Consider the following 675-nt stretch of genomic DNA (forward strand, 5'->3'; position numbering starts at 1 on the left):
TCTCTGTGTCAGTGTCTGCTTCCTGGAGGACCAAGAGTCACACCCATTGTGTACACAGGGTGTGATTCATTGACACCCAGGTCACAGACAGGCAGGACCTACAGCAATGGGGCAGAAGCAGGGGCATCCGTGGATGTGGTGTTGAGTGCAAGGGGGCCCAATAGATCCTTCCAGGGTGCTGGACACATCCTATGTCTGGACCTAGGGATGGTTGTGTTTATTCAGTCTATAAATACTCACTGAGTGCACGGATCCTGTCAGACAAAGGGGTCTCTGGTCATCAGAGAGACAGGCTTCTGTCCCCACGAAGTGGCCATTTCTTATTGTGAAGAATGGAGGAGGTGCCAGGAGTGGCTGAGGGAGTCCAATGCGGGGGTCCTGCACTAATCCAGGCCTAGTACTCTTCTTCCCCCACCTTCCAGCTGTCCCTAATAGCACAAATCCAGGTGGCTCTGAGTGGGGTGGGTAATGCAAAAGTTTCCTTAGTAAGTCCCATGAGCTCCCTTAAGCCTCCCACAATCTCTTTATTGACAAATGTGCAGTGATGGTTGAGACCCCCATCAGTGTCTAGAAGAAGGTGTTGGGTAGAAATATCTATCTCCCTTCAAGTCCCCCAATCCAACCCATCCTGCCCCAGTAGCCCTTGGAGCCTGCAGGGTCCCCCCTCCTTCCAGG

This window comes from Bos taurus, chromosome 25, assembly GCF_002263795.3.
Source record: "Bos taurus isolate L1 Dominette 01449 registration number 42190680 breed Hereford chromosome 25, ARS-UCD2.0, whole genome shotgun sequence".
Classification (NCBI taxonomy): Eukaryota; Metazoa; Chordata; class Mammalia; order Artiodactyla; family Bovidae; genus Bos; species Bos taurus.